The following is a 26,640-nucleotide window of genomic DNA, read 5'->3' as shown; positions in this document are numbered from 1 at the left end:
AGCTTATTGTGGTGGTACAATTGGAATATCAGCTGTGTGTGTGTGTGTGTGTGTGTGTGTGTGTGTGTGTGTGTGTGTGTGTGTGTGTAGGTTAGAGGATTACATGCAGTCTGGACCCACCTGAACAACAAAAAAGTGAAATCATATCTGAAAAATAACTAAAACAAAATGGGCCAGAGTTGTGACTCAAGTGGCCTGCCTAGCACTCACAAGTTCAAACCCCAGTATGGCTTTAAAGAAAAAAAGAAAGCAATCCAGGAGCCTGTGGTTCATACCCGTATTGCTAACTACTCAGGAGACTGAGATCTGAGCAATTTGATTCACAGCCAGCCCAGGCAGGAAAGTCTGTGAACCCCTTATCCCCCCATTAATTGTCGGAAGTAGAAATGTGACTCGGGTCTGGAGTACAAATCTCAGGATTTGTATACACACACATACACACAAAGCAATACCTGTGCACTTAACAAACGTATAGCTCAGGGCTGTAACACCAGAGCAACCATGGGAAGTTAGCGGAAGAAGGGAGGGAAGGTCACGCTTGTTGTCTTGGAGGCCAAGAGCTAGCTTTTAGAGCACAGACAGCAGGGGCTCTGTACCTGAGACTGGAGTCTCTGGTCTGGGTATGAGTGTGAACAAGAAGTTCTAAGGCCTTGTGGAGTGACTAGGGAGATGGGTGGGGAAGGCTGTGGGAGGCAGGGCTTTGTGGGAAGTGGGAAGTGGGAAGTGGGAATGGCTTTGGCTTGCTTAGATGTCTGTCTGAGACCTGGTAGGGGATCCCTTTGGGGTGCGAGGTGATGATCTGATTGTGATGTTCACACTTTGAGCCCACTGAGGGCTCTGGGAGAGACAGAGCAGCAGGTGGCTTAGGGACCTGGCCATGCACGCTGGGCCTGGACTTACTTGTCCTCTCTGGACTCTGGCAGGTCTCTATGTCCTGTGATGCCGGTTGGACCCTGACCAGCTGCAGTGCCCATCCTGAGCCCTCTGTCACCCTGGGAGCCTTCCCTGTGGACAACGCATGTGTGGTGAGGCACCAGGAACCTGCCAAAAGGGAAAGGCTCAATGCGGACTTCACAATATTTACACTCATCTGCTGCCAGATCCAGCCTTCAGGCCAAATGTGAAGTTGATGGAGAGATCACCTGTTACCTGGTGGTGCTGACCAGGGCAGGGGTACAGGGGAACACTTGTCCTGAGAGAACTCTGTCTCATCTGGGGTTCCCCTCCCTGGGAGTGGTATAGGAATACCCCACCCCCAATTAGGGTCAAGGAGGTGTGGTTTTAACGCAAGGGGAGGCCAACTAGTGGGCGAATTTCATGAGCATTTGCCTCCAAGAATTGACAGCAGCCTGGTGAGGCCCTTGGGCTGAAAGAGGCTGGTGTTTGCAGGAACAAGTGAGGGTGACACAAGCTGAGATCCTTCGTGGTCTCACTTTGGAGAAACCTCTATAGCCTTCTCTTTAGCTAGCACAAGCATGTGACTATAGAACATGCCTCAGTTTCCCCCTGCTGTCCTCATTCTGCTCCACCTCCAGCGATGTCCCTAACGGGGACATCTGCAGTAGAGGGAAACACATCACACCCCATCTCTAGTTCTCCCCATCCCCCTTCTGTCCTTCACCATGTGCACTGGCACCCATACTTTATGGAGGAAGAAACAGGGCCAGAGAGGGGAGGGCCTGCCAAGCACACAGCCTGGAAGTGAGGTGACAGAAAGGGAGGTGCCAGGTTGTCACCTTATTTCTGCAGGGAACAGGACGTGAAGGCAGCCAGAGCCTGGCCTGCTTGGTCTAGGGCTGCTCCCTGGAGCATGGGCCTTCTCCTGTGGGGGTGTCACTCATGGGGGTGGGTGGACACCTGAGGGGTGAGGTGGCACATGGAAAGATCAATTGCCCACGTGTGAATAAATATCAAAATAAACCAACACTTGTTTGTACTTTGGGTCTCTTGCCTTTTTGTGTCCGTTTTGGAGTTTGAACTCAGGGCCTGAGCACTGTTCCTGAGCTTTCATTGCTCAAGACTAGAAGTCTACCGTTTGAGCCACAGCTCTCTGTTTCCAGTTTTTAGAGTAATTTACTGGAGATCGGGCAGGTTTTTCCTGCGGGGCTGGAACTGACATCCTCAGAGCTCCGTTTCCTGAGTAGCTAGGATTGGAGGCCCTGAGCCATTGCCATCCAGTTCTCTGTTGCCCTTCTAGAGCATGCAGCTTCTCTGATCTGTTTTACATTTGTGACTTGACATTTATTCCAGGATTTGTAGCCATTTTTATTTTGTAGTTGTATTGGAGTGACAAAGAGAGTGCTTGGCTCAGCTGGGACGGGCGAGGACACCAGGAACTCTCTCTGGACACTCATCTTATAGAGGAGCAGTGAATGTCAACCTTTAGCTTCCCCAAGATCTACCACAATCGTGGTGCCTGATCCTAGGCTCTGCTCCATTATTGAGCTTAAGTTCCCAACCCCTTTCCCATCCCAGGCAAGTGGACAGGGCCTAGCTTAGTGAATGTTCGTGGAACCCTTGTTCATAAACCTGCAGATTTTTCTAAAGAGTCGGGTTTGCCGGGGAAGGAAATGGGGACCATGACATGAGAAAGGGTATCAATGTATGTGAAGTAATGCACCTTCTATCTGGTGAATATAATGTAACCCTTCTATTAATTACAATAAAAAATATATGAAAAAAAGAGTCGGGTTTCTTGACTTGAAACAAAACATGGTATAGGACTAACTTTCCAACTATCTTTTTGCCATTGGGTTGCTCTTTGTGCCAGACTGTGGCATAAGTCCCCCTATCCCATGGTAAATGGTGTCTGCCAGGTCAGCAAGACACCAGAGAAAAACAAGAACTAAGCATGAATAAGCCTAACTTTCCCTAAAATTATGTATAACTTACAGACACATGACTTATGTCTTCTATTTCAGTCTGCAGTGATTGCTTCTGGCAATTGGTGACATTCTCGTTTACGTTTCTGTGCCATTCTAGAGCCATGTGAATTAGGAACTTTCCAGATAAAGGAGAGGAAAGCTTCTTGGTTTGGGGAGACTCTGGGTGGGAAGAGTTTGGGAGAGGCTGGGTAAATACAGTCCCTACAGTTATCCACTGCTCTGTACTGGACCGTAGTAAAACTCCTTCTTCTCGTTGCAGGCTGGATTGAAGTCGCTATTTGGGCCTGGAGTGCCATCCAGGGTGAAGGAACACTGTTCTGCGAGGCCTCCCTACAGAATTCATGTAGCACATGGTCCTGCTTAGGGAGAGGGCAGGGAGAATGTGTTCCTGCAGCTAACAGCATGAGGACTTGTGGCCACAGGGGATGAGGAAGAGACTTCAGAGCCTGGGTAACCATCCAAAGCTCTGCAAGTGCACCAGGTACCTGGGTCACAGGTACTGGGTGGGGAGTTCTAGAGAGGGCCTTGTACGCATTGATGGAGTAGAAAGGAAAATGGGCCAGTGTTCTCCAGCAACCTAACATGCCAGCCTTTTGCTAGTTTTGAAGGGGGCACTGGTTCTCTCTGGCTACTTCCTGCTGGCAAGGGAGCACTGACATTAGAGGTCAAAAGTGAAGCTGTTGTCCAGGTCAGGAGAAGGCAGCAACAGTTCCTTGGTGCTGAATGCACATATGTGTTTTGGGATGAAATCTGAAGGAAGTCTTAGTAAGCAGGGACTGAACAACTGGAAAAGAAAAACATATTAGAAGGCACACAAACAGCAGAAGGAAGGGCAGCTGCAGTCGGCCAGTCAGGACAGAAAATTAAAAAGTGGATGACCTGGCTAGTTCCTGTCTCCTTTGGCTGATCATGTCCCTGACTACTTGTTTTTTTGTTTTTTGTTTTTTGGTTTTTTTTGCCAGTCCTGGGCCTGGGCACTGTCCTTGAGCTTTTTTAAGACTAGCACTCTGCCATGTGAGCCACAGCACCACTTCTGGCTTTTTCTGTGTATGTGGGACCATACTAAGGAATTGAACCCAGGGCTCTGTGCATGCTAGGTAATCACTCTACCTGTATTATAAGCCATGCTACCGCCCACCTGTCCCCTTCCAATTTGGTGTGTGTGTGTGTGTGTGTGTGTGTGTGTGTGTGTGTGAACCCATAACTTCTTTAGGATTGACAATTGACAGCCTGCGTTTCTGCAGAACACTGCTTTTTTTTTTTTTTTTTTTTTTGGCCAGTTCTGGGGCTTGAACTCAGGGCTTGAACACTGTCCATAAGCTTTCTCAAAGCTGGTGCCACTTTTGACTTTTTTGTGTATATGTAATACCGAGAAATTGAAGCGAGGGCTTCATGCATGCAAGGCAAGCACTCTACCACCAGGCCACATTCCAGGTCCCATAACACAGCATTTTTATTTCTCTTTTTAGTCTTAATTGTATCTGAAAGTACCTACAAGAGCTTAGTGAATGTTTCAGTTTGGATCCTGATACTACTGCCTCAAGGTCTAAGCCTAAGGCCAGAGCTCTCAATCAGACCTGAGGGCAACACTATCAAACACAAAGGTCCATGTAAATGCAATTCTCCAGCTACTACTTTGCAGTGAAAGGAAGTTTTACCACATATCTTAACATCATTTTATTTATTAACATCATGTTAAATGAGATCTTTCTATTCAACATTAAACATTTGCCCCCACACACCAAAAGGCAGCTCGCCTTTCTCTGTTAAAATATAAAAACAAAGGAGTTTATCTTGTGGCACTGAAGAGAAAGCCACCACTTCCCCCTCTCTTGTGTGCTCACGTGACATGAGCTAGACAACAGCTGTTTCCTTAAGTCTCCACACAGGTGTCAGTCCACATGTGCACGTGGGTCTACCTGCTGGAGCTTGCCTGCCAACACCTCCCAGCCTCCTAGAGAACAAAGGAAGCTTCTCTTCAGAGCAAATGGCCCTTCAGAGTCACACTTTCCCAGCTTTCCAGGCTCCTCTAAGGGCTTTGAGGATGAGATTCTGGTTTCCTGAGGTGCCAAGCACTCAGTGTGGTCAGGTGCTAGGCACAGTCTTCTAAGGGTCAACATCATCAAGGTCACTTCTTAACTCGCCAATCATCATGGGAGACTCTGATCCCTGAGACAAAAAAAAACAGGAAATTAATGTCCATACAATAAAAATGAAGGGGAATGTTTTCTACACCATGTCCCTTATGAGTGTTCTAGATGTCTTCATATAACCAATTAAATCTATGTCTATAGCTATCCCCTAGTGGTGGAGAGAGTGAGTACACAGAGCAGGTTAGGGACAGGAACTTTCCATGCTCTGAGCAGCACCTCCCTTGTCAAATGGAGGCCCAGCCAAGTCCAGCTTCTTTTTCTGGCACCCAGGGAGATCCACCGAGGCTCTGGGCCATGTGGAAGCAGCCATGGTCTGATGGGAGGCTGTCTCCCTTTTCCCTGCAGTTTACCTTTGTGCCTGCTGATGCTGACTTCCAAGGGGCCCTGTCCCCGAAAGCACTAGGCCTGCTGGAGAGCAGACTGGCTGACTTGAAGAGGTGAGTGCAGGGGGTGGCCTCGTCCCAGCCTCACATCAGGAGGAGAACGGGGCGGGGTGGGGGGCAGCTGATGGGAAAGCATATGGTAGGGCTCCAAGTTGCCTCCCCATGTCCTGAGAACAACCTATTAGAAATCATGGGCTGATTCTGATTCTTGGTTCTGGGAACTAAGTATTATGATTCCCATTGTACAGATGTGGAAACGGAGACTCAGAGAAATACAGTTACCAGCCCAAATCTCATAGGGAGTCACTGATATAGATGAAGCCAGAATTCAAGGTTGACCTGGTTCTGAGGCATAGCCAAGAGCACCCTGGCCTCTGCTGACCCTCTGGCTGTGTCCCTGAGGACTCAGCTGCAGGCTTCAGGTGTGTGGGGCTCAGAGCTGCTCTGCTTGGCTGAGGGAAGCTGAGAGCACTGGCGCATTCTACTCCTGACAGCGAGTGGATCACTTGGGTGGCAATACAGTAGACACCTCCCGTGAGGGCCGTCCAGCTCCGGGCTGGGGCTAGGCCCATTGTGGGGTTTCCTGTCACCCAGGATTTCTACCCTCTACCTTGTTGCTTCCCAGCCCTGTGACCCTCATGTCCCACAGGCTGGAGCACAGGAATAGAGAACTGGACCCCAGGGCTCTGCACCATCACCCGGAGTTGATGCACTGAGGGCAAAGGCCAGTTTTAGTGCCAGAGGCCAGGTGTTCCCATTGAATCTCCTGGCATCATGGGGAGGTTCAGAAGAGCTTACCACAGAGCCTGGCAAGACAGGAGCCAACCATAACTGAGGAATGACAACCAGAGTGGCCCCTGCACACAAGGAAATTAATGAGGAGTGCCTGGAGCCTCAGCTTCAAGTAAGGGTCTGCTTAGGAGTCTGAGTCCCTGTGTACCTCCATGGAACTGGTCTCCATGTTGCCCTCATACCCTGGGCTTCCCTTTGACACCTCAAGTGAAGGGAACACAGGACTGAGAGTCAGACTTGGGGTTAGGCCTCAGTTTTGCCATGGAATTTACTCAGTTTGAGGCCTCAGGCTTGTCACCCATGAATGGGTACAGGAAGATCCCCTGAGGGCCATTGGTGACATGTGTGGTATCCATGCCCAGGGCACACAGGCAGGGGTGGAGGTGGGGGAGAGACTGGAGGGGGGCTGAGTGGATGATTGCCACCTACCTATTCTCTTGATCAGTCTCTCTGTTCCTGTCTGTCTGTCTATCTGCCCGTCTGTCTCTCTCTCTCTGGGCCCTCAGCCCCCAAGCCCCCACCTCAGGAGGTGGGAGGAAGCCCTCTGCCCAACTTCAGCCACATCCAGATGAAGGTCATGGGCTACAGCGAGGACCCCCGCCCACTGCTGACCCCTGAGCTGAAGTCGGGAGTCAGCGGTGGAGGAGAGGGAGGCCCTGGTGACGCTCAGACCTGGATGGAGGCTGCCATGGTTGTCCACAGGAGTCTGGAGGAGGAGAATGAACAGGAAGGAACCCCAGCTCAGGGCAGGTGAGTGTGCACAGGAGGGGAGGGCTGGGAGCCACCGAGGGTGGGGCCTTGGGAGTGAGGGGCAGGCAGCAGGGGATGTGGGCCATGATGGCAGCAGCAAACCAATGAGCAGACGGTGGTCAGACATGCCTGGCTGCAAACCAGCTCTTTGGCCTTGTAAACTTGGCAATTCTCTTACTGTCTGGAGCCTCCGTTTCCCCGCTGGAATAGTCATTCCCACTTCCCAGGGGTGTTGTGGGGCTTGGGACAATGCACTTGGGATGCCTGGCACACAGTAGGTCCTTGCTTTCTGTGGCTGTTTGTCATGAGTGCTGGAGGCCAAGGAAGCAGAGGACATGAGTCCACCGCTGTCAACCTATCCCCTACATGCCTGTTGCTGATTACTTGTGACTAAGGTCCTGAATCATTCACTTGTTTACTCATTCTTCTGTTAGAATTCAGCACAAATTCCCTTTTAGGCCTGCCTGGCCTCCCAGCTGTCAAACTCTAGTCTAGTGTGGCAAGCAGAGGAGATAGCAGAGGGAGCCCTGGAGTAGCAAGGGCGGTGAGGGAGGAGAGCAGAACCGGGAATGACTGGAGATATGGATGACTGGAGGTGTACTTTTCACAGTAATCTAACAGCCCTATTTCTTGAGCACCTGGGCATTGTGCAATGTGCTTTGCACATTGTTATCAGCTATGAGTCTCAGAAGCAGGCTCAGCAGTGCATATTCTTATTTCTCCTCACCTTCTAGGGGAGGAAACTGTGGTTCAGAGAGGTGAACTTTCTCTTCTCGGGCCTTGTAGCTAGCGGCTGTGATCAGGACCCAGGGAATCTGACTCAGGGAATTCTAGACCTCTCTGGTTTTGCTCCTGCAGCTCCCCTGCCTGTCCCTTGGCTCCTGCACCGTTGGCTTCCTTCCATGATGACCTAGACATGGACTCCAGTGAAGGCAGCAGCCCCACCTCATCTCCAGCTGACAGAGAGGAGCTGCACCCTGGGCCACAGGAGCCACTTGTGCAAAGGGGCCCCCTAGACCTCTTCCATGACTTTGCCCTAATCGATGACACCCCCACATCAGATGACATGGCCCTGGAGAAGCAGGCTCAGGATGCATCCCAGCCCCCAAACTGGAAGCTATCACTGAGGACCAAGGAGAAGAAGAAGGCCACTGTAGTTTCAAGCTCCTTTCAGCCAGAGGAGGAAGAGGAAGACTTATACTATGGGCTGCCAGACATCCCCGAGGACCCCCATCCAGACAAGGAGCTGGGCTTTGAGCCTGACACCCAGGGCTGAGGTGACTGCTCCCCCATTTCCTTAAGTGACAAAACCTCATTCCAACACACACATACACACACACACACACACACACACACACACACACACACACACACACACACACACACACACAGAGCTGTCTGGGCTGGAAAAGAAAGACCTGTTGAAGGAAATGCACTTACCATCTACCTCAGGGCCAGAGGAAAGCAAGCAAAAAAACATCACATCCCCCATAACAACACAAGGACAAATAACCGCCATGGAGGGAGGGGGCCCTGCTGGATAGAGATGGGGAGTGAGGAGTGGGGCACTGGTGTCCCTGCTGAAGGGTCTCTTGGTGGACACTGGAGCACCCCGCAGTGTGGTTTCACAGTGGGACCACATTTCCTTCACAGTTCCACATCGAGGAGTGGCTAAGCTGCCGTGGAATGCATGTGAAGGAGGTAATGTCACACACATGCTAAGATGTACTTCTAGAGGGGTGCTGGCTGGCACTGATAATGTCCAGAGGAAGGGGACTGACTAAATAATTGCACCCTGGCCCTTCAAGGGGATGGCATACCACCAATCAAATTATTTTCTTCCTGGGTGAAGGAAGTCTCTTCCCACCTGCTCATGGTATTTAGCATTGAGCGGAATTACATTTATACAATCTGAGTTTCTTTGATGAATTTCTGTCTCTAGTTTCAGATACTGAGTAAACTCCTTAGAGACAAGGACTTGGTGCCCAATTAAGTGCCCAATGTAGAATGCTGTCAATAAATCCTTGTGAAGTGAATGATGGGTCTATAATATCTTGATGTGGAAAATGTTGGTAATATATAATTATGGAAAGAAAATTATGAACGACAATAGCCAGTATTCAGATACTGCCAAGTTCTTCCTTGATTTTGTTTTGGAGAAGACCGTGTGCCTACTCCCAGGTGATACATTAGGGTGAATCTGTTAACCATGACAAGTCTGTTGTTTCTGTGCCTGCTGTTAGAGATAGCCTTAAAATCTAGTTTGGCAAATGTGCATTCAAGAGAAATATTTTTGAAAAACATTTTGATATCCTAATAAAAGCTTAGAAACGATTGCCTTTTCACACTTTGAAAATAGATGTGATATCATGAGCTACAGCAGCCATATTTTAACTTGAGGGAAATTGTAAAAGAATTTCAACAGTCTAATGTTGAGCTAGTAATCCAGTCAGAAACCTCAGTTATTGTACCTACCTGAGAAAAATTCACCTTTATGGTTGAAGCTACAGCATTTGCAGCTGAACACACTCTAAACAGATGTAATAAGTATCTGTATTGCAGAGGGGAATAGGAAAAGAATTAGAGTGATTATGTGACACTTTGTAGTATGACATGTAAATTGTATGACATGTAAATCATAATCACAAAATAATACTTTGCATTCGGAAAATGGTAGTAATTCCGTGGAACAGAAAGGAGCATATCATTAGGTCCCAGGAGGCAGCCTGCCCCCGGCCTCCTGTGACGCCATGGAGACCAGTGAGGCGCCAGTGTGGCACGTGACTTGGGTAAAGGTGCTCCCCCAGCACTGTCCGCCCCAACCTGGGGAGGCAGGCATGGTGGTCCCGGGTGGAGGTTGGGTCTGGGAGGAGGGCAGGTGGTCCTCACTCCCACTAGGACATGTCTGTCCCCTTCTCAGCAGGACAGCCAGCCAAGCAGCTTCTCTGCAGGCCAGCACCGGCCTTGGGTCTGCACATGGGGGCTGATGGGCGGCTCTGCCTGTATTGCTGTCAACACAGGTGCACAGGAAGTGGCCTTCAGTCTCCTCCACCACAAACCATGGTCTCTGCAAACATGACCCTGGGAAAAGGAGAAGAAATGCCAGTAAAGAACAGGATCATTGGGAGGGGGTGCGGGGAGGGAAACGGGGACAAACCATGAGAAGGGGTATCAATGTGTGAGAAGTAATGCACCTACTACCTGGTGAATGTAACTGCAACCCCTCCATACATTACCCCTACAATAAAAATAAAAAATAAAAAATAAAGGAATGCCAGTAAAGGAAGGAAGGGCAATCCCCGGGCAAGGCCGATCTCTGCTCAGCAAAGGGCCAGGCTGCTGTGACAGCTCCCACATGTCCTGTAGCACAAGTGGCCATGAGCCAGAGACCCACCAGCTCACTGATCCCCCCTCTCACCACCACGCTGGGCTGCTGCCCTCAGATAGGAAGCAGATCCTCCCTGCCCAGGAGGAGAAGTGGGCACCAGAGGCAAGCAGGTGAGTGACCAGAGGCACTTCAGAGTCAGATTCAGGGATGGAGTCTGGAGGGGACCGTGCTTCCCTGCCCCCTCTCCATAACTCTGCTTGTACTTCAGAGTGGGAAGGCCAGCCTAGATGGCCTGGTATCAGAGGGACCCACTCCCCAGTTATCTTCTCTCTTTCCCCTTCCCTTTTCCCTCTGTCTCACACGCACATTGAGAACCCCAAACCCTGGCTGTCTCATGTGTATAAGAGGCACTGCCATTGCCACTCCATGTCTCCAGGGACACCTGTGATCTTGCTGTCTGGTGGGGGACTCACCACTGGGTCATCCTTGCATAGAGCCAGGCAGCTGGCTCAAGGGTGGCAGTTACCTCAGGTCACACAGCTATACCTCACAACTGCTGCTCCTCCCCCAGGTGGCCTTCCCTGGGAGGGGATGAGGGATGGAAATATCCAAGCCCGGGGCAAGAGCTGGGCCCTGGAGTGGCACATTCCTCCCTGTCCCCCACCACCCCAGCACTAATGCCAACCCGGAACATGCCCTTGGGGGGTTGGATCCACAGTCTGGGTGACACAGTTGGGTGTTTGTGTGGCTGGGGGGGGGGGCTCTTCTGACCATGCACCACCCACTGCTCATTTTTCTTGCACCTCATCCCCAGGCTATGTGCCGCGGTATCAGAAGCTTTGCCAGAGCTACTGTCTCACCTTGCTTCACCCATCTTTACTGGGTTTGGAAGTATTGTAGCTAGTAAGTAAACTGATACTGAGGCGTGTGGTGGACACACTGAGTTAAGTTGTACAGCCAGGATTCAAACTCAGTGTCAAGGCCTGTGTGTGCTGCCTCCACAGCCCTCTGCAGTAGAGGAGTTCCCTCCTCCAGCTCCCCAATGCCAGCACAGAGGCCTCTCTAGTGGGCACAGGGATCTGAAACCACCCTGGCCACAGCTGCATGGAGGGGACTGACGTTGACAGGGAGAAGAACACAGCCATGTCTACATCAGGAGGAAGTGTCAGAGAGGGCTTTCTGGAGGAAGTGACCTTGCAGTGTCACAGGATATGGTAGAGTCATTGGAAAGGAGAACGGTAGGAGGTGGGAACAGCGTGGGCTCGGCAGTGATCTGCCTGGTGTCTGCGCGGTAGACCTAGACAGCTGGGCCCTGCAGACAGGGAGGCTCCCGCAGTGCACGAATCATCTTGGGCTTCGTCCACGTGTCCTGGGAGCTTATGAAATGCAGGTTCTGTCCTCTGGGCACCTGGCTGTCCAGGAGGGAGCTGGGCCTCTCCTGGCTGGTGCTGGTGTGGTGGTGGCTTGGTGCCAGGCAGCCTTGATGATGTGCCACACACAGCAGGAGGAGGTGGCTCAGCTGGTGGTCCAGGGCCACCCCACTCGCAGTGTGGCTGTCCCCTCTCTTCCTCCCCCTGCCCCTTGTGGGTTCTGCTCTTCTCAGAAGCTCGGAGAAAACCTCCATACTGGTTCAGTTGCTTCTCTCTCTCTCTCTCTCTCTCTCTCTCTCTCTCTCTCTCTCTCTCTCTCTCTCTCTCTCTCTCTCTCTCTCTGTTATTTGTATTTATTTTTTTATTCCTTTTATTTGAAATGCTTTAAACAGGGGTTCTGGTTATATAAATGAGGCAGAATACCTTTCCTTTTGGACCTTGTCACCCCTTCCTCTCTCCAAGCGTTCCCTTCTTTCCCACTCATTTTCAACATAGTATCTAGTGAGTTCCATTGCTGCAGGTTCTTCTAATCCCGTTCTCTCCTCAGGTGTGGGGGTTGCCCCGGGGAGCGGCCTCTATCGGCCTTCCTCACTGCTGCCACCTACTGTCCATGAGTCACAGGTGGATGTTGTGTTCACTTGAATTTTGGACAGGCTCAGAGGTGAGCAGGGAAAGGAAAGAGGAGGTCCTGGCTCCATCTCCTCCCTAAAAGTGCCTGCAAGAAGCTTTTGGGAATGAGAGGAGAAGAGAGAAGCAGGTGGAGGACACAGAACTTCTTTGGGCTTAGAGAAAATCATGCATGAGTATGAATAAGTGCATGTGTATGGCAGAAAGCTAGTCAAGACCCTCTTCTGTTCAGAATGGTCCAGAATCCCCCCACCCCCAGGAAGTGCTCTGCCTTGTCCTGGCCTCAAACATTAAAATCACCTCCCCACCTATCTAAGTGGATCCTGCTGTGCTCTGGATGTGCTGCCTGTTACACCTGGACCACACCTTTGAGCTGCCTCCTCCAGCAAGGCTACAGCGACCCACCCTCCCTCTGTCTGGGCTCCCAGCACACCTAACCTGCCTTTCCTGTGTGCTTTGCCTCTCTCACCACCTCCCTGTGGGCTGTGGAGGGGAGGCTGGAGCAGGTGCAGCCCAGGCTATTGCGGGCCCTGCCCTGCCTGCCTGTCAGGCCTCACTCTGGCACTGGCTATCCTCTGCTGGTCCAGCTGCCCACTGCCACTGCTCCCCAGAGTCTGGAGAATTTCTCGGGGAGAAAGAAGCATTTGGCCTGTCCCTCTGTTCCTCATCCCTTCCTGCAGCTCCTCTGAGCACTGGCGCTCCTGGTCCTTGACTAGCAGCCCCCATCCTCAGCTCCCTCTCTGCACACGCACTTCCTCATGGCTCTCTGGCTCCCTGTGCTGAGTACCAAGGAACATGTAGCATTGCTCCTCATGCTGAGGACTGCCTCTCCCAGCTCATGCTCTCCGATGTCCTTGCCACTCATCACATTACCCCTGCCTGTGACCACTGCCTCCCATGGGGCATCCAGCAGGCCAGGGTAAGTCCTCACCACAGGCCCTGGGGGTTCAGCCTCTGCACCTGAGAGGCCCTGCCCAGGTGCACTCCCCCGTGTCTGCCCTTGTCTGTCTGGGTTGAGTCTCTTCTCCAGAGACTTGGTGTCACACACCACTGTTCCCAAGGGGATCAAACCTTGCTAGAAGTGACCCACGTTGCCCTTCCTATTGCTTCCTGCTGGGTCCAGACTACCGTGTCCTCACAACCCATGGAGCTTTTCACACTGCCCAAGCCCAGCTCTCCCTTCCCTGCCCACAATGTTTGTCCCCTCCCGCAGCACTGGTGTCCAGCTGCCACCATCTCCACACTCCCCGACTGCCCATCACCTTCTCTTCACCACTGTAACCCAGCAGGCACAGTGCTTGACACTCAGTTCATCATTACTCTAATCAGTCATTAAATGAGCCTATCAAGCTCTGGCTTTCTGTGCACAAGAAGGTGACCCCATCAGGCTTCCTCTTCTATCAAGTCCATACACTCAGAAGGCAGGCAGATCTCTGACAGATATGCAGGCAGCTTTTCCTACTTGCCAGCCCTTTGTGGACCTGGGCACTCATGCCCCAAGCCAAGGCCCCTCCTCCAGCCTCTTCCAGCTCCATTAGCCCATGAAAGAGCCTGAGGCTTCTGGGGGAAGATACCAATGTAACCGCCCCCCTGTCTCTTTGGGCTCCCAAGAACTGTTCAGAAAACAGCACATCTGCTTTGCCTCTAGCCTCATGTTGTTGATAAGATAGTTCTCTTTCTGGCCTTAATTTTTCCATCTGTTAAACCAGGAGTTGACCCCAGTTCAGTGTGACCCTCTGGCGGGGCTAGATGCTTCAGGAAAGCAGAAATGTCCTGACAAAGATGCACGTGAACACGGAGAGGGGAGAGGGCTGCCTGATCCCTGTTCATCCTATGTCAGAAATGCAGAACACAGACATGGAGACTCCCTCCAGTTCAGCCTGGGGACATGTGTGGAGGAGGTGGGCTCCATTAGTATTTAATCAGATGGGACTGTCCTGGGTTCTGGGTGTACACCACTCTGCACCCTAGGTTTCCTTTGACTTGGAGGTGCTGTGCTGCTGGTGGTGCTACACAGTGAGCCAGACAGTCCAGCTAACCTGTCCAGTCCAGTGCTTGGTCCTTGTGGGTCCTGTATCTGGTTATCAGTGCAGGGGTGACTCTCCTTCCACGTCCATGGGTTCCCACAGCTCTGGGAGGTTGCAGTGGGTGCTGCTGCCCCTGCTATCATTGTTGTTGCTTTTGTTGATCCCCACATGGACCAGAGCCCAAGAGAAGCTGGACAGAGACAGAGAGGGGTTGGGGCCTGCTCAGCCATGGGAGAACCACCGCTGGCCCACAGCTGTCATATACCGGGGCTCTGAGGTATGTAAGGCAGGGGTGTGAGGGCCCATATGGATGCCCTTTCTTCTCCAGCCTCAGTTTCTCAGGTGTCAGGGAAAGTCTGAAGCTCAGATCCCAGAGAGCCTTTTGCTCATTAAGCCAGTGGTTTGGCACCATGCTGGGACTGTAGTGCTGGGGCAGGGAGCTAGGGTGGCCAGAGCAGAATGGAATCCTGGAAGTTTGTGGTGGAGGCTCAAGGCAGAGGATTGTGGGAATGGCTGCGGTGGGGCCAGGGCTGGCTGCACACTCATGCTGGTACTGAGGATCACCTGCAGCTCCCCTTAGGAATGGACTCTGTGTTTGGAAGTGTGTGGATCTGTTTGTGGGTGATGTCAGCGGGGCTTTGTGTGTTGGGAAGATGTTTAAGCACCACTGAGTCAGCTCCAATCTGTAGTCGATGTCTTGGGTCTCTTTGGCTCTAACTTGATCTGTAGATAGAGATAGCCGCATGCTCCATTTGCTCTCTTGGGGCAGAGATCCTGGAAGGTGCCCAACACCTACCTGGTGGTGTTCAAGGAATCCCAGGGGCAGGAGATGGAGAGTATTGTCCACCAGCTGCAGGCCCAGGCTGCCAGCCAGGGCTTCATGGTTGAAGTGCTGCATGTCTTCAAAGACCTCTTTCCTGGCATCCTGATGAAGACAGACACCGTGGGCCCACTGGACCTGGTGAGCTGCCCACTCGGGAGGATCTTTCCCAGGCTAGGGAGTGGACTGTCGCCACCCCCACACTCAGAGGACAGCAGACACTTATGAGTCCAGTGGGTCTCTAGCTCAGTGATGTTAGCCTCCTCGGGCAGCTTTTTCTTTAACCTAGCCAATTCTCCTGTGGTACATGGTCCATTCACCCTCATTTGAAGCACAGGGGATCTCAGTGCAGAGGGATCACACAGCCCCCACAGGGGGCTACTGGGCTCCTAGCTCTGGTCCACAGCTAAGGTGAGAGAAGGGTCAGGGATGGCTCAGGGTGATGTACGAAGTGGGGTGTGCTCCAGGGCAGGGAGGGAGCCAAACACACACACTCTGTCCCTAAATCCCTGCTTGTGCCTCCTGCCCCCACTGCCTAAGCACCCAGAAAGCACCACCAGGGGGCCTGGCTCTGTGGTCTGAGGACAGAAAAGACAGAGGAATGCAGTGAGCACACAGGAAGGGCAGTGCTGACATCCTGATTTGGGCGTGGGGTCCAGGCCCCAAGGAATTCCTCCACTGTTCAGCCTGCATTGAACTGGCACAGCCTGGCTCCAGATGAGATGTGGACAGGAGAAATCCTGCCACCCAGGTGCAGCTCAGCTACCAGTTGTGGGAGCACTGGTCCCTGCTCCCCTCCTCCAAACCTAGGAGAGGAGTGAGGATCCTTTGTCTTCTGTGTCTTGGGAGGGGATGCAGGGATATGATGGGCACATATGTGGTCCTGGGAGGTGAGAGCTAGGTACTGCTGGTTAAGTGACTCTGGAAATTGAGATCTGGTGTCCTTGGCATTCACAGCTCCAGAGACTGAGGCAAGCAAAGTTCCTCGAGGAGGACTCCTTCACCTTTGCACAAAGTCTTTTGTGGAGCCCGCATCTGATTTCCCCTCAGCAGAATCCAATTCACAGCGCCCTCTGGAATATGCGTCGGATTTCTCCTGAGTGGAACCAGTTGAAGAGCTCCAACCACAGCAGTAAGACCACAGCTACCATGGCATCCATTTCCTCCTGTCCCAGGACTTGGCCTGCCCTTCTTTCTGCCCTCTCCTCTCCCCACTTAGGACTGTGGCCCTTCCTGATGCTCTGTGCACAATGCAGGGATATTTGCTTTAGGTCTTCTCTTCTATCTGCCTCTTCCTCTTTTTCCTCCTCCTCTTCCTCCTCTAAATTGGGGCCTTGATCTCAGGGCGTGCATGCTGTCCCTTTGTTTTTTTTTCTGCTCAAAGATACTGCACTACCGCTTGAGTCACAGCTCTACTTCCAGCTTTTTGCTGGTTAATTAGAGGTAAGAATCTCACAGACTTTTCTGCCCAGCTGAGTTTTGAACTGCCGCCCTCAGATCTCAGCTTCCTGAGTAGGTAGGATTACAGGTATGATCCACTGGTGCCTGAATAACCACCTTTATAGTGCCTTCTCCCATCTTCTCTCCAGCAGGCCACATGTGCCTCAGGAGGAAGCTGAGTGACTGTGGCTGGTCTCTATAATGCTTAGTCCTCCAAGCAAGACCAGATCTCCAGAGATTCCCATATGTGGGTCTCTGGTCTCCACCTGCCTCCAAGACTCTCTGCCCATGTTTTCCTCTGCCTTTCAGAGGGAGGCAGAGGAGGAGACCAGGAAAATGTCTATGTCTGGTGGGGCGTCACAGGTACCTTGAGGGGCAAAGACAGTAAGGGCACCAGCTTTGTGAGGATCAGAGGTTCTGGCTCCACCTTGTAGTGTTGGATGAGCCTGTGCTGATCTGGGGATGATGTACTGCTGGGCCTGAGAACTGGGGGTGAGCTCAACCCTTTCTCTTTTTCCCTGGGCTGGACTTGATCTACCTATTCTCTGACTCATACATAGCAAGGATTACAGATGTGAGTCACTGTGCTCAGATTCTCTCTTCATTCTTGAGTGAGGCGACTCTGTATTGGATTTAAGGCCCCACTGGTTCATCCTGACTGAATCAAAGATGTGTTTTCCAGATAAGGGTTGGTGGTGGTAGTGGGATTTGAATCTAGGGCCTCACACTTCTTGGGTTACCACTTGAGCCACAGCTCTAGCCTCCACATAGGCCTAAAAAGATGTGGCATGTCTTTTCTGGGGTCCCTGGTGAGTAGCAATCCTGCAGGTTCAAAGTAGATAGTCTATTCCTGCCCCCTTGGATTCCCATGATGGACTTGTCTCTCCCTGGAGGGGTGGGGACAGGGCTGGGGAGCCCGTACTAGAGTCTTCTCAAGGGCTTGGCTGGAGGAGACCCTTAGGAGCTGCTGCAGTGGGACAGGGCAGAGCAGGTGTCACATGGATGGGTACAAAGCAGCCTGGGCAGGCACAGCACTGTCCCTTCCTTCATGGAATGAATGGCCACACAGCACAGCTGACAAGCCTGCTTGTGTTCCTCAAACCCAACCTTGTAAGAGAATGGAAATGGGAGGAGGAGGAGGAGGAGGTTATGTGGACACAGGCAGAACTTGGAGTGAGGTGGCCACAAGCCAAGGAAAGCCAGCAGCCACCAGAAGAAGGAGGACAGGGCAGTGAGCCTTCTTCTCCTGGACCTTCACAAGGAGTGTGGCATGGCTGCTCTCTTGATCTTGAATTTCTGGTTTCCAGAACTGCAGTTCTAGTTGGTCATCAGGGCAACCATAAAGATTGTGCTGCTGTAACCCTGCCTCAAAAGGACCAGTAGTGGGAGTGGGTACCTGGGGCCCTGCCTCCAGGTTTGCTCTCAGCCTATGACAGAGCTAAGGTGGAGCTGGACATTGCAGTTGATACCAAGACTTTGTAACAGGCAGCATGTTATTGGGGGAGTTTCCTGATATTCTCTCTCTCTCTCTCTCTCTCTCTCTCTCTCTCTCTCTCTCTCTCTCTCTCTCTCTCTCTCTCTCTCTCTCTCTCTCTCTCTCTCTCTCTCTCTCCCCTCCAGAAGCTACATGGCTTTGGACAGCTCCCTATCTCTTTTGGGAAATACAGTTTCTCTACAGACCTTACAACAGTGTCAACAAAGAGCATAAGCCACATATAACATCACCTTCCTGATTCTCCTCTTTTTCCTCTAACATAAATGTCACCTTGGAAGACAAGGACAGCCGTGTGGAGGTGTATCTCTTGGGCTCTAGTATCCAGACGAATCACCTGGAAATCAAGGACAGGATCATCAGCTCTAACTTTGACAGTGTGCTGGAGGAGGAGTGGCTGAGCCCCGGCACACCCGGGACACAAGTGAGCTGCCCTTCCCCAACCCCATCTTGGAGGTGGGTGAGGACCAGATGTAGAGCTCTATAGCCTCACTCCTGAGCCATCGCTGTCCATCCCTAGTCCTCAGTTGAAGGGGACGAAGGGAGGGCTTGTCAATCCATTAGGGGCATGTTAGGAAATCATGGGGTGGGTGGCTTTCTCATCTGGTTCTTGTGTTGGTTGAGCAGGAGGACAATTGTGAAAGCCATGGCACCCACCTGGCAGCGCTGGTCAGCGGCCAGAGTGTTGGCGTGGCCAAGGACATCAGCATACACAGCCTGCGTGTGCTCAACTGCCAAGGGAAGGGCTCTGTCAGCAGTGTCCTCATGGGTGAGTGGCAGACCCCAGCAGCCATACTGACCCCGTCATCCAGTTGACAAGACTGAACCATCGCTGCTGTTCAGAGGGAAGGGGCTGGAGGAAGGCCATGTGTCCCTCTCCAGGCAGTCATCTTGGCTTCGTTCTCTCAGGCTTGGAGTTTATTTGGAAAAAGCTGGTCTCCTAGCCGTCCAAGAGGATGGTGGTGCTGCTGCCCCTGGTGAGTGGGTACAGTCAGAGCCTCAACAACGCCTGCAAGCGCCTGGCAAGGGCTGGAGCAGTGCTGGTGGCTGCTGCAGGAAACTTTCAGAGCAATGCCTGTGCCTACTCCCCGGCGTCGTCTCCTGAGGTAGGTGCCAGCAGGGATTCTGGCACAGGTCCAGCCTTGCAGGTTGTCTGAGGCCCAGTGCCTCCACCCCCAATGAGAAAAGGAGTGAAGCTACCTCTGCCTCCTCTTCAAAGCCCCTTCCACAAACCATGCCAATCCTGCAAATCCTCCAGCAGTGCCATCCTTTGTCTTTTGATTGACATTTGCAGAGCTGCTGCTTTGCGTGGCTCTGGTCTGGGCCTGGCACTACCAAAGGGAGGATATGTTTCCTACTTCCAAAACTTCTGGGTCCTAGAAGGAGGGGGACGTGTAGAGGGAAATGGGCAGTGTTGCCACCCCCTTCCCTTCTCCCTCCCCCCGTGCACAAAAATTCAGACTCTAGCCCAAGGGGATCTTCCAGAGATGCCAAACTTAAAAACATCTGTAGCAGCCTGGCTGTTTGAGTTTCCCCACAGCAATATGGCTGCTGCCGCTACCTCCTCCTCCTCCTTCTCCCCTCCTCCTTCCTCTCCTTTTCCCTCTTCTTCTTCTTCCTTTTGGTTGATTGTGGGGTTTGAACTCTGGAAGTGGTACTGTGGCTTAGTAGTGGAGTTGAAAAGCTCAGGGACAGCGCCCAGGCCCAATTTTCTGGTAGTTAATTGAAGATAAGAGTCTCACAGACTTTTGTGTCCAGGCTGACTTTGAACTTTGATCCTCACATCTCAGCCTTCTGAGTAGCTAAGATTACATGTGTGAGCCACCAGTGCCAGGCTTCTATCTGGTTTCTGGATAATCACATTGTCTCTTTACTGTTTGTCTCCTACTATCTGCAATCTGCATGTTGTCTGGGAGCTCTGTCTGCCTCCTATGGGAGCCCTGGGGCAGAATAAGTATCAGCTGTGTCCAAGAGCTAGATTTTCCTCAGGAGGGGACATTGGCCGGGGACTAACACAGGTATTGTAGTAGTTTATCAGTCTTCTCCACCAGCCTTTTCCTCAACTATTTTTCTGCCACATTCCAGGTCATTACTGTTGGAGCTGTCGATTCCCAGGACCAGCCTGTCACCCAGGGATCTCTGGGGACCAACTATGGCTCCTGTGTGGACATCTTTGCCCCTGGGAAACATATTGTCAGTGCTGCCAAAGACTGTAACGTTTGCTATGTAAGGAAGAGTGGAACTTCACAGGCGGCTGCCCATGTGGCTGGTGAGTCACCAGGCCATTCTCTGGGCCACCAGGATTCCAGCAGCCCCTTTGGCCAGATCCTCCATATGCCAGGCTCTGTGCAGGAGGACCAGATGGGCATCCCTGGGGTTGGATAGACAAATAGGAGCTCATCTAGTGAATATAATGGCAAATACCTGGCCTAGAGGAAGAAAAACAAGATGCCTTCCCTTCTAGCTTTCCCTAAGCAAGGACTTGCAAGTAGCTTCATTTGGGGAAAAGGAGGTGATGTGTGCACGTGTGTGCATTCGTGTCCTAAAAGAAGTCCCAGATAGGACAGAGGGCCAGGCCATCCCCTTGTGTGACCTCTCCCTCCCCCACCAGGCATCGCAGCCCTGATGCTCACGGCCCAGCCAAACCTCACTGTGGCTGAGCTGAGGCAGAGGCTGATCCACTACTCCATCAGAAACGCTATCAATGACACCTGGTTCCCCGAGGAGGAGCGATTAATGACCCCCAACCTGGTGGCCGCGCTGCCTGCCAGCACCCAGGAAACAGGTGAGCTGGGCAGGTGGGTAGACAGAGGGCAGCCTGGGGTGTGTAATTGTAACAAGACACAACCAGGTCTACAGAAGGACTACAGAAGGGTAATGGTTACAACACTGAAGGGTTTTTTAGTGTTTTATTTTTTATTTATTTTATTTTATTGTATATTATTGTCAGGATAATGTATAGAGGGGTTGCAGTTATATTTGTCAGGTGGTGGGCACATTATTTCTCGAAACTTGATACCCCTTCTCATGTTTTTGTCCCCCTTTCTCTCCCCTCTACTCTTCCCAGTCATCTTGTTTTCCCCCTTCCCTTCCCTATTTCAAATGAGCCAATAAATGTGTATGCAGTATGCCAGTATACAAATTCAGATACAGTAACCTCATGAGATTTACCATAAGTGGAAAAAAAGGGAGACGAGAAATAACTTCACGTAGTACATTAAGAACAGCAATCACAAAGATAACCCTCTTGTTTTGTTAACCTAGAGTTCATTTCGTTTAGTCTCATCCTGTATGACCTTACGTACACAGCTTTTGAGCTATTGTGGTCCTCTGTTAGGAGAATCTTAGATATGTACTAATTATTACAAATGGGGTAAACCATAGAGCCTATGCTCCTTTGGTGTCTGGCTTATGTCACTTAATATGATTTTTTCCAAGTCTTTCTATTTCCTTATGAATGGGGTGAGGTCATTCTTTCTGATGGCTCCATAAAATTCCATTGTGTATAAGTACCCATTTTCTTGATCTATTCATCTACTGAGGGGCATCTGGATTGTTTCCGTATCTTCGCTATGATAAATAATGCTGCACTGAGCATCATTGTGCTAGTGGCTTTAGTGTGTCTTTGTTTCTGGACATTTGGATAAATGCCAAGTAGTGGAATTGGTGGGTCATATGGGAGCTCTATGTTTACTCTTTTGAGGAATCACCATACTGCTGTGCAGAGTGGTTGAAGGAGTTTACATGCCCACCAACAGTGTAGTAGCAATCCTTCCTGGCCACATCCCTACCAGTATCTGTTGTTATTAGATTTTTTGATATTGGCCTTTCTCACTGGAGTAAGGTGTAATCTCAAAGTTGTTTTGATTTGCATTTCTTGTATGGCCAACAATATTGACGTTTTAACTGTTTCATGTGATATCAAAGCACCTCTCCCTCATGTCAGACTTAAGTTTGCTCTGAAGTGTCTGTGCGTCCTGCGTCCTCAGAGCCTCCTTTACTCACCTCACGGCCTTGTTGCAGGTGGGCAGCTGTTGTGCAGGACGGTGTGGTCAGCACCCTGGAGTGTCACATTGGCAGATCCTGCTGAGGCTTACTGTGACCCAGAGGAGGAGCTGCTGGGGTGCTCCAGTTTCTCCCAGAATGGAACACGGCACGGGGAGCACATAGGGGTGAGCTGCACCACTCTGTGTCCAGTCCTCTGTCCTCTGGGTTCTAACCCCTCCAAACTTTAAAGGACAGGGCAAGGTCAGGTGCTCGTGGGGGACTCAGGACAGACAGCTCACTCATGGGCACAGGAGGGAAAGGACAGAGGTGGCTGTCTGCCTTACCTAACATCATCTTTAAGCTGGATGCTGTTGGCTCATACCTGTCATCCTGAAAACTTGGGAGGCTGAGATCTGAGGACCATGGTTCAAAGCCAGCCCAGGCAGGGAAATTCATGTAATTCTCATCTCCAATGAAGCTAGAATGGAAGCTGCAGCTCTAGTGCTAGAATTCCAACCTTGAGGGATAAAGCTAAAGAACAGCACCTAGGTCCTGAGTTCAAGTCCCAGTACTTGGCACTCCCCATTCTTCCTCATCCCCCAAAATCTTAACAGCCAGATCTCTCAAGTTGGGATGACAGAGGCTCTGTGAGTTGGGAATCTCGAAGCTGCAGAAGCAGCTGATGGGGTTCCCAGAGTCTGGGTGGCCCTGGGAGGGGTAGAGGGCCAGGAGGACAAAGGTGAGTGGGCATTTGTGTGTACAAGTCAATGCTGGGGAGGTTTCTCAGGAGAGGCCTGGTGGACCAGGGAGCCCCCAGACCCTGAGCTGGTGTCTCAGGCCCCCTTGTCTCCACTTGGAAGCCATTGTCAGTGTGGGGGACACTCCTATCTGAGAGGCCCATGGCAGGGCAGGGTGACTTGGGGTGCTGCTAAGCAGTGCTGAGGGCTCAGGAACCAGAACTTGCAGACTGGGTCCCTCTAACACCAGATTCCCCAGCCTCCAGAACCCCTTTACAACAAGTTCCCATTTCTCTCTTTGTCTCCCAGATCCTAGGAAACAGACGCGTTTGCCTGGCATTTGGAGATAGCCAAGTTTATGCGGTGGCCAGATGCTGCCTGCTCCCCAGAGCCACCTGCAGCGTCCACACAGCTCCTCCAGCCTTGGAGGGGCTGAAGACCTACAGCCACTGCCCGGATCCTGACCAAGTCCTCACAGGTAGGGCTGGTCCTGCCAGGGTGAGCAGGACACCCTGTCTCCTGGTGCACAGGAGATCTGTCCCCCACACTTGGTCCCCATGAGTGTGAGCATCACATCTGCAGCTTGCATGCTGTGTGGCCTTGGGCAGGTGGCTTCATTTCTGTCTGCCTTCCCTGCTTCAGTGGTGGTGATGACAGGGGTGACAGTTAGGCTCTGTCTTGGGCACTGGGAGCTCTTTACCAGCTGTGTGGGTGAGGAGCCACATGTCAGTTCTGTCAGGATTGGAGCACAGGTTGGCTTGAATCCAATCTGCCACTCAGTAGCTAGCAAGTTCCTTATCAATCCTGTGCCTTAGTTTCCTCATCATGAATGTTCAGCTCTTAGCCTGGGACACTATGCATTCTGGTGGCCAGGAATATGGCTGAAGTCATGGGTGAGGGCCACACTTAGGAGCTAGGAACTGTGGTTCTTGGGCAAGAGCCATGTTCAGATGGAGCTTGGTGCCAGGGAGGGCTTGGGGGCTGTGGGAATGATCTTGAATCATCAGCTCAGGAGATGATTCTTGGCAAGCTAAATATTGGACGGTCTGAAGATTCTGGAATAGGAAGGGTTAGGTAGGGTTAAAATCTTACTAGATTAGTAGCAGTCAGATGATCCCAGTGGCTGGAGTTTTGTCCAGAACAAGAGCTCAATGTGGTTCTTGGCCTGGAAGGAAGGCTGGCCATTGACAAAGCCAGCAGAGTCACAGGCACTCACAGTGCAGCCAAGTTCTATTTGCAGCTAAAATTGTGGTGAGGAGGGGGTTTGTGGTGAGCAGTGGTTGAAAATCTTAGTCTTGGGAGCCCTGCTCCATGACTCATCTTCTTTGTAGGAGATGAAACCATGTGTTCCCAAGAAATTATGGCTCAGAGTTGATGACCTGCTCTCCCAAGTTCCTACAAGTCAGGTCAGCTATAGAGCTCAGCCCGAAGTCCTGCTGCTCAGAACAACATCTCTTTTACTCACAGCTGCTCCAGGGTTTCCCTGGTTTTGGACTCTAAAGAAAAAGGAGTGTGATAGAGAAAACAAAGACAGAGGGTCTCCCACATTTTGTATCTGAGCTTATTTTCCTCTGCCCCAGGTTGCAGTTCCCATTGGGGATTAGACAGCCTTGGTGACTCCCCGAATACTCCATGGACCCCAGGTCCTAATCTATCTAGACGGTGCGTGGGGCACCTGGAGGCCAGTGTCCATGCTTCCTGCTGCCACGCTCCCGGCTTGCAGTGCAAACCGAAGACGTTCAGGACTTTAAGTCCCTCGGAGAAGGTGAAGGGCTGGGGTTGTGGGAGGTGGTGTGGAGATGGCTGAGATCTGCATCCTCTTGGGGGGGGGGGTCAGTGGACAGGGGAGGAGGACCTGAGCCTGTGTGTTGTTGTATGCAGTGTGTGTGTGTGTGTGTGTGTGTGTGTGTGTGTGTGTGTGTGTGTGTGTGTGTTCGTGGTGGGATTAAATTTGTTTCTTCCCAGTTTGAAAATGTTTACTCTCCAGGGTCTCTGTCCCCCTTTGAGGATAGAATAACATAAATACGCTATAAAGAAATGCAATGCTGGCCGGGAGTTTGGCCTAATGGTAGAGTGCATGCCTAGCATGCATGAAGACGCGGGTTCGATTCCTCGGTACCACACAAATAGAAAAAAAAAGTCAGAAGTGGTGCTGTGGCTCAAGTAGTAGAGCTCTAGCCTGGAGAAAATCCAAGGACAGTGCTCAAGCCCAAGACCAGCAAAAAAAAAAAAGGAAAAAGAAATGCAGTGCTGAGGCTAGACACAGTAATGTAATGCTTGTCGGTTGCACCTGCTACCGATAAGGAAGAAGGAGGATCTCAGTTTGATGCCCACCTGGGCAAAAAAAAAAAAAAGTGAGCTCCTATCTAAAAAAAAACTAATGCAAAAGAGGCCAAAGTTGTGATCGAGTGTCTCCTTAGCACTCCTGAGTTCAAACTCCAGTATTACCTTAGGAAAGAAAAGTAACCCAGGAGTTTGTGGCTCGCATCTGTATTCCTCACTATTCAGGAGGCTGAGATATGAGTATTGGGGTACACACACACACACACACACACACACACACACGAAGGAACACTTCGGCATTTAACAGACCTACTGGGAGTTTCCTAAGGAAACATGGAACACATGAGTAAGAAGGAGGGTGGGTCAGACTTGTAGTCCTGGAGGCTGAAAGGTGGGAGGGGTTAGGAACTGAAAGTGGGGTCTCTGGTTGGGCTCTTGCAAGCCTTGTGTAGCCACTGGGGAGTAGAGTTGCCATTTCTGGGTGGGGAAGGCTGTGGGAGGTGGGGCTTCTTGGGAAGTGGGAAGTGGGAAGGACTTTGGTTTGCTTAGCTGTCTGTCTGGGCCCCCGTGCTCTGGAAGGCTGGGCCTGAAGCACCATGAGGGAGTGATGGGCAGTGCTGGACGTGGCCCCTTTGGAGTAGAGGTGCAGAGCTGAGCTGGGTGTCCATACGTTGGTCCTCACTGTGGGTTGCTGGGAGAGACAGAGCAGCAGGTGACTTAGGGACCTGACCCTGCATGCTGGGCCTGGACTTACTTGTCCTCCCTGGATTCTGGCAGGTCACTGTGACCTGTGATGCAGGCTGGACCCTGACCAGCTGCAGTGCCCATCCGGAGACCTCTGTCACCCTTGGAGCCTTCCCTGTGGACAACACGTGTGTGGTGAGGCACCAGGGAGCTGACAATCCAGGAAAGACCAGGAAGGCATTCGTAATAGTCACTGCCACCTGCTGCCAGATCCAGCCCTCAGGCCCGATGTAGAGTGCATGGAGAGACTGCAACTTGTTTAGTGGTGCTGACCAGGGGGGAACTCTTGGACTGAGAGAACTTGATCTTACCTTGTGTGATCCTTGGTGGCCGAGGTACAGAAAGATGCTCCCATTAGAAGCAGGGAAGGGGGGAGGGTGGGAGTTTGGCCTAGTGGTTAAAGTGCTTGCCTAGCATGCATGAAGACCCAGGTTCGATTCCTTGGTACCACATATAGAAAAAAACCAGAAGTGGTGCTGAGGCTCAAGTGGTAGAGCTCTATCCTTGAGAAAGTCCAAGGACAGTGCTCAGGCCTTGAGCTCAAGCACAGGACTGGCAAAAAAAAAAAAAGAAGCAGGGAAGGGTAGTTTTCAAAGCAGAGGTGGTTCCTGGAAGCCCAGCTCTCAGACTTGAAGGCAGAGTCACCTTTCATAAACATTTGCCTCCAGGAGTTAACTCAAGTCTGGGGGCAGCCCCTGGGCTGAAAGGGACCAGTGTTAGCAGGAACAAGTGAGGGTGACTCGTGCTGGGGCCCCTCATGGTCTTCTCACTGTGTAGAAGCTCCTTTGGACTTACTGATGGAGAGATCCAGCCCAGCTAGCA

The 26,640-nt window shown here is 51.5% G+C and overlaps 2 pseudogenes; both read left to right on the top strand.

Annotated features, from left to right (window-relative positions):
- The first annotated feature begins 929 nt into the window (after positions 1-929).
- Positions 930-8,239, top strand: LOC150061770 (barttin-like; annotated as a pseudogene).
- A 6,164-nt stretch (positions 8,240-14,403) lies between these two features.
- LOC150061769 (proprotein convertase subtilisin/kexin type 9-like) lies at positions 14,404-26,052 on the top strand (annotated as a pseudogene).
- Positions 26,053-26,640: the final 588 nt, after the last annotated feature.

The sequence above is a fragment of the Megascapheus bottae genome, chromosome 6 (assembly GCF_031878675.1).
Source record: "Megascapheus bottae isolate mThoBot1 chromosome 6, mThoBot2.hap1, whole genome shotgun sequence".
NCBI classification, from domain to species: Eukaryota; Metazoa; Chordata; class Mammalia; order Rodentia; family Geomyidae; genus Megascapheus; species Megascapheus bottae.
This window is presented reverse-complemented; position numbering and strand designations above follow the sequence as displayed.